Below are 24,387 nucleotides of genomic sequence, written 5' to 3'. Positions count from 1 at the left end.
CACATAATCATTCAGCAGAGCCAATTTGAATAAATATACTTTTTTTTGTACCAGCATCTGGACTTACGGGCAATTAAGTACGGCGCCAACATCTGGTGGTTGAGGTCAACCCCTCCCATGTTAAGGTTGTATTCATGAACACAGAGGGGTTTCTCCACAACACCAGTCGCCGTTGGAATTTCGACTGTCGTAACTGTGTGAAGGAAGGACAGGACGAAAACATTCAGATTATCCCTCCACTTCACTGCATGCACATTATTACATCTCGAGCAGGCTCTCTCCCCCCTGTCTAACTCGGGACTCTACAAGCTGTTGGGGGAAGCCCCAGCGATAAGATCACACGGAGCCACATGTGCCAATTCCACAATCAAAAAGGTGACTAAAAAGTGGCACGCTTGTGTAATAATTGTCCACGTACAAATGGTACCCTTTTCCGAATAAGGGTGACACCATGTCCCACACAATCTTACCAGTGCTCCCTTTGTAGTCTGGACAGTTCTCCGTGTGACTATCTCTTCCCTCGTAAACCATAAAACTATATGTATAGCCTGTTGCCTTGCCATAGAGCTTATACATCTTGACCCCATATCTGGCAAATTTGCTGGGAAGATAATGTTTGATAGACAAGCGGCCAGAAAATTTAATCAGGGACTCATCAACACAGACAACCTGATTGGGAGTAAACAAGGCTGCAAATTGTTGGTTGAAGTGGTTTACGAGGGGCCGAATTTTGTAGAGCCGATCAAATCCAGGGTCACCCTGAGGACGACAGAGTTCATTGTCATTAAAATGCATGAACAGCAAGATCTGCTCGTATTGAGTCCTGGTCATGCAAACAGAGAACACGGACATATGATGAATTGGGTCAGTGGACCAATATGACCGCAACATACTTTTTTTTAGTTATGCCCATGAGGAGGGATAGGCCCAGGAAGGTCTTAAATTCAGAAACCGTAATAGGTTTACAATCTCTGGCAAGGGTCAGTTGGTGATTAGCAGTGATGAATTGACCAGCATACAAATTGCTTTGGTCCACAATAGATCTATAGAGATCTTCCGTGAAAAGCAGCAAATAAAAATCAAGTGATGTAAAATCAACTGTTTCCACCTGAATTCTGGGTTGGCCAGTGAATGAGGGAAGTACGGGCGCTGCAGAAGTGGTGGACTCCCAATTCGGATTGGTAAATGCAGCCGGAAGTGCACTATGGGCTAGACGGTCCTGTTTTTGTCTTTTTGGTGGCTGCGGGACACTACTTGTGCTAGCCACCGCACCAGCTTGAACTGCACTTGCAGGGGACTCACCACATCACCAAGTGTTACTGCAGTGCTGGATGTACGACCAGGATGTACTAGGCCTCTGGTGCTTGCCAGTTCACCAGAAGGATGAGCAGCACTAGTACTGGCTCTCTGCTCCATATGAGAGCCCTGCGGTTCTTGTACCTCAACAACAGAAGAAGAACGGGGTCAGGTACGCCTGACCTTGGCAGGGACCACTACTTTGTCGTCAGAACTATCTGTCAGGGTGCCGCTGCTGTCTATCGGTTCGTATCCTGAGCCTGAATCTGACAGATGGGTGACTTCCTCTTCACTCTCATCTGTCATGCTCAGAAACGTGTAGGCATTTTCACTAGTATACCTTCGATTGGACATTGTGGCCTCTAAATTTACTGGTACAACCAGTGAAACTCACAGGAAAAAAGAGCACCTGATTGTCAGCGACTGCTTCAAATGCTACCATAAAAACTGTTAGCATTCACGGAGATCAGGCCTGACTCTGCAAACGCTACAGTTATGTGTTTTGTGTTTTGTAAGTGACAGTGATCGATTAATACCGCATTTGGATGGGCTGGGCTGGGTGGAGGGGCTAAATGCAGGTGCTAGCAGATATCTGGGCTGTTGCCGCTAATTCTGCATTTTTGGGAACCCTAAACTACTGGGGACGCTAGTATAGATCTGATAAGTCAAATATATTGTTTCGTTCAGACACTATACTACTAAGGGAGATGTATGGTGCGTGCGTGGGTGTTAGCGCTACTGGCACTAATCTGACGCTGCCTGGGGCTAACTCAGACCTTAACTGATGCTAAAACCTAACTGATGTCACCCGCCGGGCAATCAGGGGGTTAAACCTTTATTCAGCAATATATGGGGAGTACCCTGACTTTATAAACACCTGACGGTGACAGTAACTAGCTAACTGGATAACTACACACTGACAGGGGGTGAAAGGGTTAACTGGGGGGTGATCAATGGGTTAAACCTTTATTAGGGGGGTTTAGGGGGGTCCCTAGACCTATCTGGGCCTACTACTAAGTACCCTAACGCTTATTAGTGTCACAAATGACACCAGTACAGTGATCAAAGAAAAATATGAAAACTGCACTTGGTGACACTGTGACAGTGAGTGAAGGGGTTAACTGGGGGGGGGGCGATTGGGGGTTGATCGGCGAGTGAAAAGTGTGCCTATGTGTACTGTGTCAGTGTAGTGTTGGTGCAACTCACATTTGGATGTCCTCTCTTCTCTCTGGAACGGGAAAGAATTCCAGAGAGGGAGATGACATCACTTCACCTGCCATGTTTACACTTATAGGCAGGGGACAGTCTCCCATTCGCCAGAACCGATCACCAGGTCCAGGCCAGAAATCATTGGCCTGGGCCTGGATACTGATCAGTTCTGAAGCAAATCTGATCGCATCGGGTGCGCAGGTGTGCGTACAGCTACGAAGCCTCGCGCAGGGGAGCCAACCTGCCGCAGTATAACTTCGGCGGCTGGTCTGGAACCAGTAAAAGGGGACCTTCACCCTTATTTAATTAAAGTCACAAATAAGTTACCCTTAGAAATGTTTGGGAAAGGCAATCTACAAACAGATACTTGTAGATAATTGCATTTTTTCCTTGCACACCTTGTTTTTCTTTTCCTCCCTATTATTTCCTATTATTCTTTCTCATTTTCACTAGGGGCAGTTGAACCCATCTCTCTTTATTTTCTGGAACCCCGCCTGGAGCTCTGGGCCTGCTTCCTGGAAAATCTGACAGTGCACATCATTTTAGGGGGAAGGTACTAGTGATGTAGCCTTCCCGGGATGTATCTGTGAGGACCTAATTATATCCCCATTGCCTCACTCGACCAGGAGTCGGAAAAGCAGTAATTGTAAGTAAAAGGAAAAATGTTTATTTCCACAAAGAATTTAAGGCAAATGGGTCTGCTTTAACTTCATAGAGAAAACTGTGCTTGATAGGGAGGGCTCTGTGTGGCAGAGCTGTGTAAATTTTAGGACTAGGGATGGTCCTGATGTTCGAGTTGAACGCAAGTTTGACTCGAACATCGGGTGTTCGTTTATTCAGAGAACAAACGAACATGTGGGGCGCTCGTGGGACGTTCGCCCACCGTGGAGCGCCCCATAATGGACTCTGAGATCGCAGTGCATTGACAGCTGCTGATTGGCCAAAGCATGCACCTGACCTGTATGCTTTGGCCAATCACAGTGTGATGTGCTGTGAGAACCATGATTGGCCAATGGCAGGGTGCCTTTGGAGAATCATGGCTCAGGGGCCAAGACCTGCCCCACACTATATAAGGCTGCTGTTTACACGCTGGCCCTATATAGTGAATGAATGGAGATTAGGCAGGTAGTTAGTGTAGTGTGCAGTCAGTCAGTATAGAATATATAATACAGTTAAGTGTATATAGTGCAGTCAGTGTAGTACGTATAATACAGTTCAGATTATATAGTGTAGTTAGTGTAGTATATATAATACAGTGCAGAGTATATTGTGCAGTCAGTGTAGTATATAATACAGTGGAGAGTATATAGTGCAGTCAGTGTAGTATATATAATACAGTTCAGAGTATACAGTGCCATCAGTGTAGTAGATATAATACATTGCAGAGTATATAGTGCAGTCAGTGTAGTATATATAATACAGCTGAGAATATATAGTGCAGTCAGTGTAGTAGATATAATACAGTGGAGTATATAGTGCAGTCAGTGTAGTATATATAATACAGAGTATATAGTGCAGTGTAGAGTATATGATACAGTATAAAAGTGGTTAAGGGGAACCCTATGACAGAATTAAGAAAAAACGGTGTGGGGTCCCCCCTCGAAATCCATACTAGGCCCTTTGGGTCTGGCATAGATTTTAAGGGGAACTCCATCCCATTTTTTTTTTTTTTAATGGCATGGGGTCCTCCCCAAAATCCATACTAGACCCTTATCCGAGTATGCAGCCTGGCAGGCCAGGAAAAGGAAGGCATGAGCGAGCCCCCCCCCTCCTGAACCATACCAGGCCGCTTGCCCATAAAATGGGGAGGTGCTTTGGGGTGCACCCCTAAACACCTTGTCCCCACGTTGATGGGGACAAGGGCCTCTTCCCGACAACTCTGGCTGGTGCTTGTTGGGGTCTGTGGGCAGGGAGGCTTAGCGGAATCTGGAAGGCACCTTTAACAAGGGGCCCCCAGATCCCAGTACCCCCTATGTGAATGGGTATTGGGTACATTGTACCCCTACCCATTCACCAAAAAAAGTGTCAAAAAGTAAAAAACCACGAGAGAAAGTTTTTGACAATTCCTTTATTAAAAAAGAAAAAATGAAAAAAAAGTGTCCCACAATGTACCCTCCATCTTAAATCATGCCGCCTGACGGACCTGAAAAATAGAAAAAATGAAAAAAGCTCCACCTCCATGGGAGGCCTCCCAGCGACTGCTGTCTTTTTGCTTTGACAGCTGTTATATAGGCAAAGGCGGGGCCACCTGGTGATGTAAATGAGTGACCCCGCCCCTTCTATCATGTGATGTCAGAGGGGGGCGGGGTCATCCTGTTACGTCAGCAGGTGGCCCCCCTTGCCTATATTAGAGCTGTCAAAGCCAAGAGAGAGCAGTCGTCGGGAGGCTTCCCATGTTTTTCAATTTTTCTGGTCCATCTGGCGGCCTGATTGACAACGGGACACTTTTTTTTTTTTTTAATAAAGGAATTGTCGAAAACTGTCTCTTGTGGTTTTTACTTTTCAACACTTTTTTTGGTGAATGGGTAGGGGTACAGTGTACCCAATACCCATTCACGTGGGGGAGCGGGATCTGGGGGCACGCCTGCCCCAAAGCACCCACCCCCACCATGTTGAGGGCATGTGGCCTGGTATGGTTCAGGAGGGGGGCCAAAATTTGGAGCGGAGTTCCCCTTAAAATCCATACCAGACCTGAAGGACCTGGTATGGACTGGGGGGGGGTACCCTACGTATTTTTTGTTCAATTTTTTTCCATCTATATTGCCGGGAGCTGCAAGCAAGTTTAAATTAAATTTTTCCTTTAGAAATGTCATTATTGCTGCAGCACATTCTACACATTGCACAGATGCGCCACTTTACAGGCAGACTAAGGGGACCCCCCCCCCAGGTACGATATTTAAAGGAATATTTCATTTTTAATGTTTCACTTTAAGCATCATTAAAATCACTGCTCCTGAAAAAATTATTGTTTTAAAAACTTTTTTTGCAATGATACATGTTCCCTAGGGCAGTACCCGGGTCCCCATACACTTTTTATGGCAACAACTTGCATATAAGCCTTTTAATGAGGACTTTTGATTTTTCATGTTTGGGTCCCATAGACTTTAATAGCATTCGCATGTTCGCTAGAACTTTTTGCCTGTTCAAGGTGTTGTGGTGCAAACTGAACCGAGGGGTGTTCGACTCATCCCTACTCCGGACTGGACAGGCAGAAGTACAAATCCTTTGTAGCTGTTTAGCTGGAGTTCAGCTGCAATGCTTCCCTATGTGGAGAGAAGAGGGTATCTGGTGCCTCTTCTCTCTACATAGTGGAGAGAACAAGTGAGGGCCGATTCACACTGCTGCGTGGTGCGAGATCAAGTGTGATTTGCACCACACTGCAGTGCAAATCACATGCGATGTCCGTCCGATGCAATTTCAGCCATACAGACAGTATGGCTGAATTTGCATTGTATTCGGACCTAACTCGCACAGGACCCTTTTTTTGGTCCACAGCAGAATCGGATTGCATGATTGTTCACATACATATGATCCGATTCCTGTCTGAGTTTGCAGATCACACTGCGATATGCAAACTGATTTGGGGGTGTCATTAACTTTTAACTGACACTCCCAGCAGTTCGCATAGGGCAGTGTGAACTGCTGCCGGGAGACAAGCAATGCAGAAACCGGCAGTAGATTCGCAGGGTTCCCGCATCGCACCAGTGTGAACCGGCCCTCAATGATGACAGTTTGTATTAGGACTACAAACATTGCACTCCTCATTTATTTTGGCGTGACATTACAAAAAAGCAAACAAGCACTTCATTCAGAAACCATTTAGCTGGGTCATATGGTTCACCACCCTTCTTGATTACTGGGTACCACAGAATATTTAAGTGACATGACAGGAACATGTTGAGTGTTCCCATCTGGCACTAGTATTTATGAGCTCAAAATAATTATTATCAGATTGAAAATGTAAGTCATATGCACGATCATTGACAGAGCAGCTCAGCAGACCAATTATTAATTCACTAAAACAAAAGGACAGAAGGGAGAGGGTTGTCAGCTCCTCCTTAATAGCGTCCGGTGTTCTCTAGTGGGCAGTGATTGGCCATGAATCAGCCTTGCCCTGTCGAGAATCAACTGGTTCCACCGTCTATTTGGGGCGTTTCCAAAAATAAAATAAATGTTGGAGACCCCCAAATTTGGTTGTCCTCTGAATTGGAAATGTACTTATAGAAACAATTTTGTGAAAATCACACAGCAATTCTTCAAAGAGGGCAAGCCGGTGGTAAAACTATTAGTCATTTATTGATTATCCTTGTAGAAAAATATCCAAACAGATTAATTAACTCACATGAACATAAATATAATACAAAAAAGTGTGTATCCCTATATCCAATACATATTAAAAGACCTAATGTCTAAAGGGGACAGCGGTGGCCACCATTCTCAAAATCCACCTTTCATGGCCTCACTCTCACATACACACACACACGCATATCATAATCGATCATCCGATCGAAAGTGATTGCTAGTATGGATATCCTGGAACACTGAAAAAATACCAGTAATTATGATTAAATTGTCCTCATAATCTATGTATTTGTGTTCAAAGCAGTTGTCTTCAGTGTAGATGAATGAAAAGGATTTGTAAACAGTGCTAGTGTAGTGTGAAAGTTCCTTATTGATCCCGTTAAGCTAACTTGTTGCAGAGACAACTTCCATATTGGGGAATGTGCATGTAACTCTTAAAAGATCGTAGATTGGTGACACATAGTATCAAGTTGAGTGTAGCACTTGTATTGTACTTGCTGGATATAACTAACTATATTAGCAGCAGTAATGGGACATCATACAGCTCACCGTATCCTGTAGTTGAAAAATAATTACAGCCTCCGGCTGTATCCATATGTGGTGGATGCGCTGATCAACTGTTTCATAAATCTTGACCTCAGTGAAGCTGCATAGATATCTTCCGTACGGTAACCGTGAGGAGGACACCGGGACGGCCATCCGCTCATTTGGCCATACACGGCTCTCTCCCCCCCTCTAAATTCCTTCGGTCCGCCAGCTAAACCAGAGACTGACTACTGCAGCTAATATTACGGAAGATATCTATGCAGCTTCACTGAGGTCAAGATTTATGAAACAGTTGATCAGCGCATCCACCACATTTGGATCCTTTGCAGCGGCTGTGACGGAAACCTATGGATCACGATGATCCTGTCTAGATGCCGGAGGCTGTAACTATTTTTCAACTACAGGATACGGTGAGCTGTATGATGTCCCTTTACTGCTGCTAATATAGTCAGTTATATCCAACAAGTACAATACAAGTGCTACACTCAACTTGATACTATGTGTCACCAATCTACGATCTTTTAAGTGTTACATGCACATTCCCCAATATGGAAGTTGTCTCTGCAACAAGTTAGCTTAACGTGATCAATAAGGAACTTTCACACTACACTAGCACTGTTTACAAATCCTTTTCATTCATCTACACTGAAGACAACTGCTTTGAACACAAATACTTCGATTATGAGGACAATTTAATCATAATTACTGGTATTTTTTCAGTGTTCCAGGATATCCATACTAGCAATCACTTTCGATCGGATGATCGATAATGATCTGCGTGTGTGTGTGTATGAGAGTGAGGCCATGAAAGGTGGATTTTGAAAATGGTGGCCACCGCTGTCCCCTTTAGACATTAGGTCTTTTAATATGTATTGGATATAGGGATACACACTTTTTTGTATTATATTTATGTTCATGTGAGTTAATTAATCTGTTTGGATATTTTTCTACAAGGATAATCAATAAATGACTAATAGTTTTGCACAATATGTTCTTATAGCTGTAGCTGTTCTGTAGTTTCTTATAGCCTCTGATGCTGCAATGGTATGTTAATGGATTGCTGCCTAAAGCTTGGCTTTATGGGCAAAAATTATTTAAACCCAAACCCTGGGCAATCTGTTCTTTTTTTTTTTACTTCTCATTTACTTTGCTTATCTTCTATCTGAGTCTAATGCCCTGTACACACGATAGGATTTTCCAACAACAAATGTTGGATGTGAGCTTGTTGTCGGAAAGTCTAACCGTGTGTATGCTCCATAGAACATTTGTTGGCGGAATTTCCGCCAACAAATGTTTGAGAGCAGGTTCTCAAATTTTCCGAAAACTTGTTGTCGGAAATTCTGATCGTGTGTACATAAGTCCGATGCACAAGAGTCCACGCATGCTCATCACCGCGTTCTGCTTTGAACACAAATACATCGATTATGAGGACAATTTAATCATAATTACTGGTATTTTTTCAGTGTTCCAGGATATCCATACTAGCAATCACTTTCGATCAGATGATCGATTATGATCTGTGTGTGTGTGTGTATGTGAGAGTGAGGCCATGAAAGGTGGATTTTGAGAATGGTGGCCACCGCTGTCCCCTTTAGACATTAGGTCTTTTAATATGTATTGGATATAGGGATACACACTTTTTTGTATTATATTTATGTTCATGTGAGTTAATTAATCTGTTTGGATATTTTTCTACAAGGATAATCAATAAATGACTAATAGTTTTGCACAATATGTTCTTATAGCTGTAGCTGTTCTGTAGTTTCTTATAGCCTCTGATGCTGCAATGGTATGTTAATGGATTGCTGCCTAAAGCTTGGCTTTATGGGCAAAAAATATTTAAACCCAAACCCTAGGCAATCTATTCTTTTTTTTTTTACTTCTCATTTACTTTGCTTATCTTCTATCTGAGTCTAATGCCCTGTACACACGATAGGATTTTCCAACAACAAATGTTGGATGTGAGCTTGTTGTCGGAAAGTCTAACCGTGTGTATGCTCCATAGAACATTTGTTGGCGGAATTTCCGCCAACAAATGTTTGAGAGCAGGTTCTCAAATTTTCCGAAAACTTGTTGTCGGAAATTCTGATCGTGTGTACATAAGTCCAATGCACAAGAGTCCACGCATGCTCATCACCGCGTTCTTGACATTCAGAATTTCTGACATTTGTGTGACCGTGTGTATGCAAGACAAGTTTGAGCCAACATCCTTCGAAAAAAAATTCACGAATTTGATGTCGGAAAATCCTATCGTGTGTACAGGGCATTAGTGTTTTCATTACTCTGCTTCCAGTGGCACAGGAAAGACAAAAATGCAGGGCTATGTCACATAGTATGGCAAAGAACAAAGGTGCTATACCTCCTCCACCCAGTGATGTCCAGCGGAACACTGGTGCACAAATAAGGCTCCTGTCAGAAGTCAAAGAGAAATCATCAAAAAGGAGATTTGGCACTGGGTCACGGAGTCTTAAAAATAGTTTTCACAGTTCAGCCTGTTTGCCTTAGTTATAGCTATTTGTTAAACGCTATAAACCTCTATGAAGTACTTCCTACCGCAAACAATAGGGGAGGGGACAAACATCTTCATCTGTGTCAACGTTCACCCATTAAAATCATTATGGTAAAAATAGATAAACTAGCAAAAATACACCACCACAGGATTGTACTGCGGGTGTATAGACAGTGGTAAAAGTGTCCTAATAACTGGAATTGGATACATAGTGAGAAATCATGGCTTTTATAGGCATCAATGTATTAAAAAAATATTTTTATTATAACACATGTACAAAATATCTTAAAAGCATATGTGAATACAGACTTTTACAAACAATAATCAACACAGCGGTAGATTTGGTTGTGTTGATTATTGTTTGTAAAAGTCTGTATTCACTTTTAATATGCTTTTAAGATATTTTGTAAATATGTTACAATAAAAATAATTCTTTAATATATTGGTGCCTATAAAATCTATGATTTCTCTCTATGTATCCAATTATGTTAAAAATGCTTTAGCCAAACACAATGCAGCTCATTTGACAGGTAACATATCTCCACAAGATTGCAACAATTTTAATCTTAGCAAAGATATGTCTTCACACAACAATTATTTCAGGCAGAGACTGGCATCCTAGGCGTGCTTAATGCCCTGTACAAACGATCGGACATTGATCGGACATTCTGACAACAAAATCCATGGATTTTTTCCGACGGATGTTGGCTCAAACTTGTTTTGCATACACATGGTCGCACAAAGTTGTCAGAATTTCCGATCGCCAAGAACGCGGTCACGTACGACAAGACTATAAAAGGGCAGTTCAGAACCAAGCGCGACACCCTTTGGGCTCCTTTTGCTAATCTCGTGTTAGTAAAAGTTTGGTGAGAGACGATTCGCGCTTTTTCAGACTCGTGGTTTTCAGATCGTTTTCTGCTGTTCAGTTTGTGCTTGTGGGTTTGTATCTGGTCTTCAGTGCATGCAGCGAGTACACTTGACTTGTCATTGTGTTCGTGTTCGTTCGTTACTGATTTTCAGGTCGCTCTTCACAGGCCTTGCTGTTCTTCAGTGCGTTCTGTTACTTCGTTCTGAGCAGCCGACCATTTTCTAGCCATGTTGCGTATACGTACTCCTCGTAGAGTTTGTGCTGTGCAGGGGCTTGGTGTTGGGGTCCTTAACTTGACACAAGCCCAGTCCATGAACAGGGTGGGGAGGAGTTCATGGACCAAGAATTGGTTGCTTCAGCGTGACCAGTTCTGTCACATGCCTTTGCTCCGTGAGATCCGTGAGAATAATCCTGATGATTTCAGGAACTTTCTCAGGATGACGGACCCCATATTTCACCGTTTGTTGGCTTTGCTGACCCCCTATATCAGCAGGCAGGATACCTGCATGAGGCAAGCCATCACTCCGGAGCAAAGGCTAGTCGCCACCCTGCGGTACTTGGCGACGGGGAGAAGCCTGCAGGACCTCAAGTTCTCGACAGGCATCTCCCCCTGGGGATCATTATCACAGAGACCTGTTCTGCCATCATCCAGGTCCTGCAGAAGGAGTATATTAATATTTTATTGTATTTAATGTTTGATAATATATCGTATTTCTTTCTTCATTCACTAATTACCATGATTGTAATATGCTGCGAATGTCCCATTTGTCCTCATGCATGCTGGATTTTTATGTAATTTTTTTTTGTCCTTCATACATATTTGCCTTCACTTACCTCCCCAGTATGCTCTCCTGTCCCTATATTCACCTCGTGTAGTCACTTAACAATGTATTTTGTCAGCTCCATAGTAGTGCTTTACCCTAAACACCCCCTAAAATGTGTAAAAATGAAATTTGTGCTTTAAATTCAGACCGAGTGGCAGAGGGGTTTTTTTTGTGTCCCAAAATCATTTGGAACCCTCACTCCCCCCAACTGCTAACTCAGCTGATACCAATCCTCTGTCTGCTGACTTTGCCAAACCCATACACAGTATACCCACCTTTTGTGGTCAGATTTATGGATGAATTCCCCAAAGCATGTAGTGCAAGGGCCTGCCTGAATACTTTTATATGGTACTGTTTTTGGTATCCTATTATTATCTTGATAGGTAATAGCAGAATGTAAAAATGTGCTAAAATGTGTACAGTGTGTATTTATCTCTTTGTGTTATGACACTTCTTACCTGTCCAGTGGGCTGCCAATAGTTTAAAGTAAGGAGGGGCTGACCAATGTAAGCCACATTATTTAGGCATTCATCTCTCAATGAAGTGGAGAGGGTTACCTGTCCAAAACATCTCCCCCCCATAAAATTTTACAAACGGCCCATGAGGGGGAGGGGGATCTGATAGGTGGACCTTATACCTTTGTCTTTAAATAGTCCCTAAAATAAATGTTATACTGATGTTGGCCAAGAATGTTTGTGTCTAATCTGCTTTCCATGTTTATGTGCAAAATGAATAATTTATTTTTCTTGTTTGACTCCAGTTTCCTTGCAACCCACAGGAATGGCAGACTGTGGCCTCCCACTTTGCCCAGCAGTGGGACTTTCTTAACTGCGGAGGGTCAATTGATCTGAAAACACGTCCACATCGTCCCACCACCCAACTCGGGGTCATACTATTATAATTATAAGGGGTTCAATAGTATTGTGATGTTGGCGGTGGTGTCGGCTACTTATGCGTTCCTGTATGTGGATGTGGGGAAGAATGGCCGGATGTCAGATGGTGGAGTCATCACCCAGATGGAGTTCTACAGGTGTCTCCAGAATGGCAGCTTGCACTTGCCACCTCCAGAAGACAATGTGGAAGGACTCCCATTCGTCTTCGTTGCAGATGAAGCATTTGCGCTGGGGGACCATCTTATGCGGCCATTCCCGATGAGGACCCTCACCCCGGACCAGAGGGTTTTTAATTACTGGCTGGCCAGAACCAGAAGAGTGGTGGAGAACACGTTTGGAATCATGGCAAGCCGGTTCCGCCTATTTCTTACACCCATACACATGGCGGAGTATAAACTAAATCCCATCATCCTGGCGTGCTGTGTTCTTCACAACTTTTTAAGGAGAAATTCTGCCAACTATGCTGCCTCAGTGGGGCCTGAGGCCGGAATTCATGTAAATGAACCAACCCTGATGGCGCTTGAAGCTGGCCGTCCTGGCTTGCCCCCCCCGAGTGCCCGTGAGGTCCGTCTAAGATACCTTGAATACTTTGCGGGTAGGGGGGCCATCAATATGCCAGACAATGTCTGAGACATTTTTTAAATAAAAAAATAATTTTAACTACTAAAATATTTGCTGACATTTACTGCTTGTGTTTCTTTTAGCTGACCCTGACTGAAATGTGGGTAGTCCAGAAAATGGCGTGATTGTATAACATTAGAAAGCACTGTTGTGTGTTATTTACTATAGGAAAATACACTTTGCACTACAAGTGCACTTGAGACTGCACTGAAATTGCACTTGTAGTGCAAAGTGGATTTGCCCTTAGGGAATAACCCCCATTGTCACAGAAAACACCAATTTTACCATAACAAAAGTTTGGGAGCATTGAAACAATAATCCACACATTCTTGATTATCAATCTTTTTAATACCAGCACAATCACATGTGTGTTTATAAAAGGTTTTTAAAACAAACCAACATGTTTGTTGTATAACAATTTTTTGGGTCACATTAATAAAAGTAGAAACCAATTAAAACAGGCATGTTTAAAACCAACAAGAAATACACAAATCTGGAACTTACAAAGTTCAACTTTGTTTAAAATTGAAGGCAATATCAGACATGAGTATTTATAAACTGTGTTTGATATTGCATTCAGATGGGGTGAAGTCACCCCTGGAAAAGCCAAATTTTGAAGATGCTCACAAATTGCCAAATGTCAACATGTGCTAGCTGCCATCATGGGGGGATCAATGGACATGTTTCGAGGGTGCAACCCCTTCCTCTCAGCTACTTTATTATTGAGGAAGGGGTTGCACCCCCAAAACGCCTACATTGATCTCCCGTGATGGCAGATAGCACATGTTGACACACTGTGTGCATCTTCAAAATTTGGCTTTTCTCGAATATGTCAAAAAATCTGAAAAATTTTTAGATTCAAAAAACCAAAAAAAAGTAAGGGATTTTGAGGTGTTTTAAACTCTCCCTAAAACATCAATGAGGTTCTTCATTTTGGTTTTAACATCATTGATGTTTTTCTGTATGTTTTCCAAGTCCCTATTACACCCCATGATCTCCCGATCAGGATCTGTGCACTCTCCTTGGTGAAATGACCTGGATCCACAACATCACGATCACCTAAAAATACAAAAACAAAAACACATCATGTATTATAAATATGCAGGCATCCATCTCTTACCTGAGCCTGTGGTCGCACACACTCACCTGTTATGGTGACTATTTCCACCACGTCTCCCTCCTCCTGTTGGCTTTGGTGGATTTCCACTTCCTCATGAGGTGGGGGGTCTGTGGTCTCCTCGGATGAGTGGTGTCCTCCGAGTCTTTTCTCCCCTATGTAAAAAAAAAAATAGGTATACTTAGCACACAGATATTTGATGGCAGAAATAGGATTATGAAACATTGCTTGGAAGTGGGGTACAATTGTCTGTTTTGGCAGAGTTCCAAGATGAAGAAATATTTTTTACCTTTGTCAAGCTGTGGTACTATGAGAGACTGCGATTTCTGTCAGACCAGACTGAAGTCAGGGAAACCCTCTCAACCCTTTCTTCCACTGTTCCTTCCACCCTATCTTCCACCCCAGCTGAGGCTTCCAATGTCCAACCTGGGACTTCCAGCCAGGAAGAAGTGGAGGAGCCCAGCTGGAGCCAGGTATAGCATTCTTCTACAGATTTCTGGTCAATAAATAAATGATGTTTACTAGATGTTATTATTGATCACTAATTGCTGATTTAATAAAGTGTTTTACATATCAATAGACAGTAGTGGGCAAAAATAATTGGGACAAGAATGAAAAATGCTGGGCTCAGAATGATAGTCTGTTATATTTGTTAACATTCAATTTGCAACAGTCATGAGATGAAAATTGTGTGTGATTGTTGAAGAAAAAACTAAAACGATGTCCCTTTTTCATATACAGCAAGACCTCAGCCAGGAGGAGGCTGTGGAATGTGGCAGCCAGGAGGAGGCGGCGGTTAGTGGCAGCCAGGAGGAGGCGGGGCTAAGTAGCAGCCAGGAGAAGGCCCAGTAGGAGCCTGACAGAATCGCAGGTCCCTCCCCTCTGCCTCCCAAACAAAAGACCTAGGAAGGGGAGTAACGTGCAGGATTCAGCACTCATGCTGATTCAGGAGGCTTCTGCATCCCTCAGAGCCTTCCCCACCCCTGAAGAGGCCTTTGCCTCCATGGCTGCCACAAAACTGCAGGACATGGAGCCATGGAGGCTGCTGAAAAAAAAGGTTATGTTTCCACCATTATTTAACATAAGTGTTTAAGGATATTGGAGAGATAGATAGCTTTTGGACTAATTCCATCACACAAGTTTTCACCAATCCTCACACCAAGTGAATGAATGGTGCTGCCCACATTTTGCAGGAAACCTCAAATGCATGCAATGACATACACTACATGGGGTTTATTGCAGTTAATTTACTATTTCATTGGCAAGTTTTCTCTTGTCATCACTGATGCTAGCTCCTTAGTTTTCATATGAAACCTGCAATACCCACACGTACTAAAGCCACACTAGTAATAACCTTTGACCGACAACCACATCTTTTCCCTGTTTCTATCTAATTTATAATAGCTAGGGGACAACAGAGCCCAACGTTGGTGCTCTCTAATTAGTGAAACGACTTCCATCCTTTGGGATGTTATATAGCTTTTTATTGGTATATAACACTAGTAAATGTTTGTTATTGATAATCACAATACTACGAACATCTGAAGAACAATGGTGCGTACACACGAGCAGACTTTTCGACCGGACTGGTCCGATGGACTATCCGACGGACTTTCGGCGGACTTCCGACAGACTTTCCCAACGAACGGACTTGCCTACACACGATCACACCAAAGTCCGACGGATGATGACGTACGACCGGACTAAGCTAAGGAAGTTGATAGCCAGTAGCCAATAGCTGCCCTAGTGTCGGTTTTCGTCCGTCGGACTAGCATACAGACAAGTGGACTTTTCGATAGGAACTGGGTCGTTCCGGAGTTCCGACATAAAGATTTGAAACATGTTCCAAATCTAAAGTCCGTCAGATTATCGACCAAAAAAGTCTGCTGTAGGTCCGATGAAGCCCACACATGGTCGAATTGTCCGTCGGACCAGTCCGGGCGAAAAGTCCGCTCGTGTGTACGCGGCATTAGTCATTACAAAGGTAACCCATTTATCTACTGCCGATTTAGACACTTTTTATTATTCTCTTTTTAGCAAGCTCACTATAGACCAATGTAAATGTATATTTCCTGCATGCTAATAAACCAATCTGAGTAGCCTTTTTCTCTAAATCTCCTTTCTAATATTCTAATATTTTCTTTCTCAAACAATATATCTGTGGAACATTTTCTCCTGGCCCTCACAAATTCTCCAACAGGTAGAGATTTTTTTTTTTTAAATGCAGTGGGTGACAGCTAGAACATTGTGGCATTATCTGTACATGGCTTACAAAAAATATATTTTGGCACAAGAATTATATTATAATCATCCATTGCCACGTCCAAGAAAATCAATGGTTGTGTCCCTGCATTCACAGGTAGACCACAAAGCATCACTACTAATCTAATAATGCATTGATTTCCCCTTTCCATACCAGCAGTAAAAGTGTTGGATTTTTGGGTCACACTCCATAACTCACTTCAGTCTCTACTTGAATTAATTGCTGTATGGTCACATCACTTGACTAAGTGTTGCAATCTTGTGGAGATATGTTACCTGTCAAAAGAGCTGCACATAGTTTTTCTAAAACCATAATGATTTTAATGGGTGGACATTAACACAGGAAACGATGTTTGACCTCTCTGACCATTAGAGGTAGGGAGTATTCAATAGTGGTATATGGAATATAATAAATAGCTATAACTAAGGCCACACAGGCCTAAACATATTAGCTATTTGGTTATGACTGGATTTTAACCTGTATTAAAGAGCTAAGAAACCTAAAACTAAAAAATTTAATATATTGCTGCTCAGCAATTATAAAAGCAGAGTTTTACCCAACTTTACAAGGTGGTCTTATATATATATATATATAACATATTTTTTTTTTTCTTCTTTCCTCCCTTTTATGAAGTACTAAATGTACTTCCGTCCTAGCCTGGCCACGGGAAAGTAAGTAATTTCCTCCTTCTTCCCCGCTGCCTTCTGGGACTTGTGTGTGTTCCAGAAGACGAGGTGGCCATTCACAAAGCACCGCACGACTCGTGCATGCACAGTAGGAAACTGGCTGTGAAGCCTGAAGGCTCCACTGCCGGTTTCCCTTAGTTGTAATGGTGGTGCCTGCACCCGGGCCGATGGACAAATTGGCTTCGGGGGGCCGACATCATGGGCTCCCTGGACAGGTAAATGTCCTTATTAAAAGTCAGCAGCTACACTATTTGTGGCTGCTGACTTAAAAAAAAAAAAACTTTTTATAGGGTGGAAGTCCGCTTGTGGAACTCCGCTTTAAATGTGGTGGCTATATTAGTTTAATTTCTTTATTTTTTACCCCTCTGTTTTCACCTGATGATCTAGTCAGTAACACAGTTCGTGTATGAGAGAGTGCCTACACTCTGGATGAAGGAGACACCTTCACAAATAAAAAAAAGCTGATCATTGTGAGAACCCCTGTCAGTGTTAAATGGCTTGTCTCAACCTGCTATATCTGCAGGACAGTTTTTCTCAGCTGAAAAATAACAGACTTACTGGCAGGACCACCAGGTGAAAAACAATTCCTAAAAAAAAAACACTAATGCAGCCATCTCATCTAAGAATTGGTAAGCTGCAATATAATAAATGATTGCTTTTTGGTTTGATATCGCTTTTTCTAGGGATCTATGACCGCGAACCAAATGTATTTATTGATGGCTTTTCTATATCATAGTTCTGACATGCTGAACTAATGGGTGGTGTTAAGGAGAGTAGTCATGCAGCACACAGAAATATGTGCGGGGTAACTGATTTCCTTAAAGCAGGGTTCCACTCAAATTTTTAACTTAATCTTACCCCCTTCAGTTAATTGCATAGATGTTCAAATGCCGCACAAACTTTTTTTTTTATCGCTGTAATTACCTTTATATTGTACTTTATTGTGGCACTTCCTGTCTCTCCTCCCATGGGAGTAGGCACGTTTATTGCCTTTCCCCGGCGCCGCACTGTCTCCTGGGAGCTTAGTGTCAGGCTTCCCAAGATTCAGTGCGGAAACAATGATCATGCGTGTGAACAAGCTGTGAATAAACAGCATTCACCGCATCCAGGAAATCAATGCTTGTGGGCTTCACATGCCCACAAGCAAGATGGAAACAGCCAGCATCCCATTTTTTAAGTTATTCTTCAGTACGAAAACAGACAGAGGTGGAAATATTACACCCAAACTGTGAGTATTATTTTGGGGTTAGCAAAGTGTCTCAATGACCTAAAAAAAAAAAAAAGGATTGGTTGCCGGACTCCCGCTTTAACAGGAAATGATGGTACCTAAAGAGTTAGCAGGTAACATCTCCTGATCAACTGCAGGGCAATGGTTTTGGAAGCTGGTGAAATAAGCACACATATAGAAAATCTGGGGCACTTACTGAATTTAATCGTTTGCCACCTGGCCACAGTACATTTACTTCAGCCGGGCGGCACAGCCAGGCAGGATCAAGTACATGTACATCATCCTGCCTTTTCTGGGGGTTATCGCCACACAGCGCACCGCTCCCATAGCTGCTGTGTTCACCAGACACGAGTTGCGGCTCCTGATAACCAGCCACTTTGATTGGCCGGGGATCATATCATCACTATGTGATGACATGATCACATTGTCAACAAAGATGTTGTGAAAAAATTTAATTCATAACAGTTGTGTTTCCTATAGTGATGCTGTGATTGGCCCACAGCTATCACATGGTACCTGGGCCAATCACAGCACCCTGTACCATGTGATAGCAGTGGGTCAATCATAGCACACAATAGTAAATCAGCTGTTATGAATGTAACCCAATTATGAAAACATTGCTGTTACAGTGACGTTACTGTAACAGCAATCAAAGTGTAAAGAAAATCCCTGATCACCCCAGAGTAGTACAGTGTCACTATGCATAGTTGCCAACATTGTAAAAACATTTTAGGGACACTTTTTTGGCTGTAGGCGAAGGCGCATTATAATTAGGGGGTGGGGCATGCGTTTATTAGAAAAAATAAAAATGTGGTGCACGCGGAACAGTGGCCGTGGTTTACGCAAAATAGTGGCGGTGGATTAAATGGACGTGGCTCAAAGGGGGTGTGGTTAGAGTCTGAGATGAATGAGGGATGGAGAGGGAAAGGGGGGGAGAGGGATGGAGGGACAGCAGCCCCAGATCCTACACCACAATAGAAATATCTGTATTCCAGAGTTTAACAATCAGCAGATAAAGATACTCCAAACACCTGGTGTTAGCGCTTCAATCATCCTGCACCATGGTTGTTATGGTGTCAGGATGATTGAAGCACATTATTTCTATTATTACATTGTAATATAAAATTAAATCATTCAACTCACCATAATGCAGAATCAGTGGGACCCCTGAGCGTGGCACCTGCCATGTTGCCTGCCACCGGCAGAGTCCGTCCTTGCATCAGGTGCCCCCGGCAGAGTCCGTCCTTGCATCGGGTGCCCCCAGCAGAGTCCGTCTTTGCATCAGGTGCCCCCAGCAGAGTTTGTCCTTGCATCAGGTGCCCAGGCTATACAGGAGAGGAGTGCGGAATGTATGGTGGTGGGTAATATGTACAGGAGAGGAGTGCGGAGTATATGGATGTGGGTAATATGTACAGGAGAGGAGTGCGGAGTGTATGGCAGTGGGTAATATGTACAGAAGAGGCGAGCGGAGTGTATGGTGGTGGGTAGTATGTACAGGAGAGGAGTGCGGAGTGTATGGAGGTGGGTAATATGTACAGGAAAGGAGTGTGGAGTGTATGGAGGTGGGTAATATGTACAGAAGAGCAGTGCGGAATGTATGGCGGTGGGTAGTATGTACAGGAGAGGAGTGCGGAATGTATGGCAATGGGTAATATGTACAGGAGAGGAGAGTGGAGTGTATGGCGGTGGGTAATATGTAAAGGAGAGGAGTGCAGAGTGTAAGGAGTTGGGTAATATGTACAGGAGAGGAGTGCAATACCATCTCCTGATAGTATGTCAGCCATTGCTATACCACCTTGGTGGTGGGGCACTCTGAAGGATGTAAGGGGGCACTCTGGAGGCACTAAGGGGGCACCCTGAAGGTTGTAAGGGGGGGATATAAGGGGGCAGTCTGGCAGTACTAACTTAGTCAGAGCCCCTTACATACTCCGGGGTGCCCCCTTACATCCTCCTCCAGAGTGCCCCTTTACATCCTCCTCCAGAGTGCCCCCTTAGTACTACTGTACTAAGGGGCACTCTGGAGAAAGTAAGGGGAGAATGTAAGGGGGCACTCTGGAGGAAGTAAAGGGGCTCTCTGGAGAAAGTAAGGGGAGAATGTAAGGGGGCACTCTAGAGGAAGTAAGTGGGCACTCTGGAGGCACACAGATAGTACCTCCAGAGTGCCCCCTGCAGAAAGTCCTGAGGAGTGATGGCCATTAATCCATGCCATGTCAATGTTAGGAAAAGCAGAGAACACCACCCACCTCATGGCTGCCCTATTCCAGTCCTGCTTGCTCTCTTCCTGCCTGTGGTGTATGTTCCCATGTTATCTGTACCTGAATTACTGCAGTTCCTTGTAGGTGTCACTCACTTCCAGCAGCACATCATGTCCTCGGTCTTTGCGGTGAAGTGCATGATGGAGGGGGGGGAAGATCTGGGACTGGAGTCTGGAGTCTGGACATTGCATGCGATGCTCCTCTTTGGTCAGCCTGACAGACTCTGCCACTGGAGAGTGAAGATTACACCAGTCCAGTCCCTGCTAAATCCGATCGGCGCCATGTGTTCAGGGGAGAGGGGCTGATCCATGCGGCTAACCTCGATTTTAGAATGATGGAGAGAAGCTGATTCATTGGCTGCACAGATCGAGCCCCCTCCCCTCTTCACTGAACACAAGGGGAATGATCTAGTGGCGGCGCTGGCGGCCATTTTGTTGGAGTCAGCTGCTGCAGAGCCAAACATTCCCAATTTCCCTGGACAAAAAAGGCAAAATCCCCAATTGGGACGGCCTCAGATCAGGACGAGGGCCCCAAAATCGGGATTGTCCCAGGAAAATCGGGACTGTTGGCAACTATGCACACTATGACATGTTGACACTGAACTACTCTGATGAAAGTATGTAAAAAAAAAGTAGATAGTATCCCTGATCACTTCCACACCAGTCATGTGATGATGCTGTACTGCACTGGTGACAGTATGTTTAAAAAAAATTGTGAAAAAAACACATTTTATTTAATTTCCTCATTTTTCAAAAAAATGTGGACAAAAAATTGCAACTTCAAAAAAGTTACTAAATACCTCAGACTGTCTATTTTCCAAAAAGGGGTTATTTGGGGTGTATTTGTACTGTCCTGGCAATTTAAGGACCTCAAGAAATGAGATAGGCTGTCAGTATATCAGGACCACATGTAATCCACACATACAAAGAAATCAAAACAAATCTAGAAATTAGGTTATGTGTAATAAAATGGAATGAATATTGAAAAAGTATTGAACATGCTTACTGAAATTTATTTAATTCTTCATACAAAATCCTTTGTTAGTAATGACAGCTTCAAGACGCCTCCTGTATGGAGAAACTAGTCACCTGCATTGCTCAGGTGTGATTTTGGCCCATTCTTCTACACAAACAGTCTTCAAATCTTGAAGGTTCCATGGGCCTCTTCTATGAACTCTGATCTTTAGTTCTTTCCAGCAATTTTCTATTGGATTCAAGTCAAGTGATTGGCTGGCCATTCTAGCAGCTTTATTTTCTTTGAAGCCAATTGAGAGTTTCCTTGGCTTTGTGTTTGGGATCATTGATTTGCTGAAATGTCCACCCTCGTTTCATCTTGATCATCTTGGGAGATGGCAGCAGATTTTTATCAAGAATGTCTTGGTACATTTTTCCATTCTTCCTTCCTTCAAAGACATGAAGTTTACCAGTACCGTATGCTGAAAAACGGCCCCGCACCATGATGTTCCTGTCTCCAAACTTCACTGTTAAAATAGTTTTTTTGGGGTGATATGCAGTACCATTTGGCCTCAAAACATGGTGTGTATTATGCCATCCAGTTCAATTTTGGTCTTATCTGACCAGACTGTATTCTCCCAGTATTTCACAGGCTTGTCTAAATGTTGTGCAGCAAGCATTAAATGAGCTTTAACATGCTTTTTCTTCAGCAATGGACGTGGTGAGCGTGCATACAGGCAATGGAGGTTAAGTGAATTACTTAATGTTTTCTTTGACACAATTGTACCTGCTAATTCCAGGTCTTTCTGAAGCTTTCCACAAATGGTCCTTGGCTCTTGTACAACTCTTTTGATAATTCTTTTCACTCCTCTTGCGAGGAGCACCTGGTCATGGCCGGTTTATGGTGAAATTATGTTCTTCCCACTTCTAGATTATGGCCCCAACAGTGCTCACTAGAACATTCAGAAGTTTAGAAATCCTTCTGTAACCAATTTCATCAGTATGTTTTGCAACAATAAGGTTGCTAAGGTTTTGAGAGAGCTCTCTGCTTTTACCAATCATGAGCTATTTCTTGTGTGACACCTTGGTAATGGGACACCTTTTTAAAGGCTAAATAAAATAAAATAGAAGAAGCAGCGCTGTAAACCAAAATGTGATAAATAAATGTCACAATAGTGATAAATAATGCATAAAGTCCATAATCTGATCAATTGAGTCAGTACAGTTCTAACAGTGACAATCTTCAAAGGTGAAACGGATGAGGAACCTCAGCATGGGTCTCTTCCAGAAATAATTAGTGAATGAAACTGGATACCTTCACCGCACCACTGTGATATGAGTAAAATACACGCTTACCAACTGGCAAGCTTAAGAAAGCTTGTGACCTTAACCCGGTCGGGGCCTTTCTTGAGATGGAGACACCACTAAACCACTCCTTAGACTGTGACTGGACCACTAGCCTCCATAAAAAGGGGAACCTGGATGCGGGAGATGCTAAACTCCTATCCAGGAGTTGTTCTCACAGATTAGTATATAGCTTCTTGATCTTTAATCCTTGTCGTCTGCTTTACATTTTAGGCTTGGGCCCTCCTGTTTTATGGTGGTTCCTTTATCTGTGCGGCTGCTGTGCACACACCGGCATCTTCTTTATACCTTTTTAAAGGCTATCAGTTGAGACTGGACCAGCTGATATTAATTTGCACTGACAAGGGGCAGGATTGCCTTTTAATTACTGATAGTTTTCAGCTGGTGTCTTGGCTTTCCCTGCCTTTTTACACCTCCTTTTCTTCATAAGTTCAATACTTTTTCCACGTGTCATTCCATTTTATTACACATAACTTAATTTCTGAACTTATTTGTTTTGGTTTCTTTGTATGTATTGATTGCATGGATTGTTACCGACATGTGGTGAAAATTACATGTCAATAGCGCCTTTAGAAATATATTTACCTAGAAAAACGGTGACATGTTCAATACTTATTTTACCCGCTGTATATATAGCACAGATGAGTAGCCCTAGACACAGACAGTGTGGATCCAGGACCACTCATGTAACTGCTGAGATGCAGGTATATGTGAACAGCCACTATGCCTGTCAGCTTGTTATTGATTTGTACATGCTGCTGGCCATAACTGATCCCAGCCACTTGTACCTAACCACCACAGAGAAACGCTGATACTTGGTGACCTATGGCCCAAATCTGCTGTGTGAATGAGACATAAAAATATACCTGCTGGCTCAAAAGGAGAGTACAAAATATTAATATGCAATATTTCATGTATAATTGACTATAATAAGAAAAGAAATATATACAAAACCTCTATATGTTTTCTTTGGTAAATAATAGCACACAGGGCTTTTGGTTGCAGGAGAAAGCCTTTTCATGGTATGTTTAGTGACAAAATGTAGGATGTAGCATTAACTGAAAAACGTAATAGACTAAAAGGATGTCACACTTGCCCTTTTATTGTGCAAGTCAGTGTATATTGGATGGAGATCAACTGTGCTTAAATTGTAGTCTGAAATGTGACAGCAGATGAAAATCACTTGTCCTAAGCTGTCTTCTCTTCTCACCTGCTGCAAAATGTCAGGCCTTATTTGATCTCAAGACTTACTCTAAATTCAGGCTACAGTTCCACAGACCATTTAAACTGGCAGACATTGTTAAAAAAAATCTGTAAAATCTATACAAGATCTGTGGTTTTGCTTATTAAAACTTTTTTTTTTCCAGTTTCCAAACATCATTTGTATTTTTGGCATTTAACAGAAATGTTAACAGATTCAGGCTCACAGGTTATTAACAAAGGCAGCAGTAG

The sequence above is a fragment of the Aquarana catesbeiana genome, linkage group LG01 (assembly GCF_042186555.1).
Source record: "Aquarana catesbeiana isolate 2022-GZ linkage group LG01, ASM4218655v1, whole genome shotgun sequence".
Taxonomy (NCBI): Eukaryota; Metazoa; Chordata; class Amphibia; order Anura; family Ranidae; genus Aquarana; species Aquarana catesbeiana.
Note: the sequence above shows the minus strand (reverse complement) of the source record.